Source organism: Buceros rhinoceros, unplaced genomic scaffold (assembly GCF_000710305.1).
Source record: "Buceros rhinoceros silvestris isolate BGI_N320 unplaced genomic scaffold, ASM71030v1 scaffold32544, whole genome shotgun sequence".
NCBI lineage: Eukaryota > Metazoa > Chordata > Aves > Bucerotiformes > Bucerotidae > Buceros > Buceros rhinoceros.
The window spans coordinates 1,412-1,843 of NW_010408123.1; the positions used below are offsets into that span (position 1 = coordinate 1,412).

The window sequence follows — 432 nt, forward strand, 5'->3', positions numbered from 1 at the left end:
GGCAGCGTTTCGTCGGGTGGGCAGGGGCGGGCAGGGGCAGGACAGGCGCATGCCCTTCCAGCATCCAGCCGGTGCCAGGATGAAGGGTGTGGCTGGAGGGTGCCACGGTGAGTGCGAGGAGTGGAAAGAGGGCGAGGGGAGAGCCCGGAGTGCTGCCGCGCCGCAGGGGAGGACTTACAAGTTGTTCCCCAGCACGTTCCTCTTGGTGGCGCCCAGGAAGCTCATCAGGATGGGGTCCGAATGCTCGTCTCCCACTATGGTGGGGCCAACCTCCTGCGGGGAAAGGCAGCAGAGCGGGTGAGGGATGTCCCGCAGCACCCCCACCCCCTCCCCACTCCCCAGCGCAGCTCCAGTATGACTTTACTGGGAAGGGAATTATGAGCCACCTGCCCGGCCCAGGAGGGGACCTCGGTGGCTTTGCTCCTGCAGGGC

The 432-nt window shown here is 66.7% G+C and overlaps 1 pseudogene; it reads right to left on the bottom strand.

Annotated features, from left to right (window-relative positions):
* Nucleotides 1-178: 178 nt before the first annotated feature.
* On the bottom strand, nt 179-273 carry LOC104492249 (annotated as a pseudogene).
* Between the last annotated feature and the right edge of the window lie 159 nt (nt 274-432).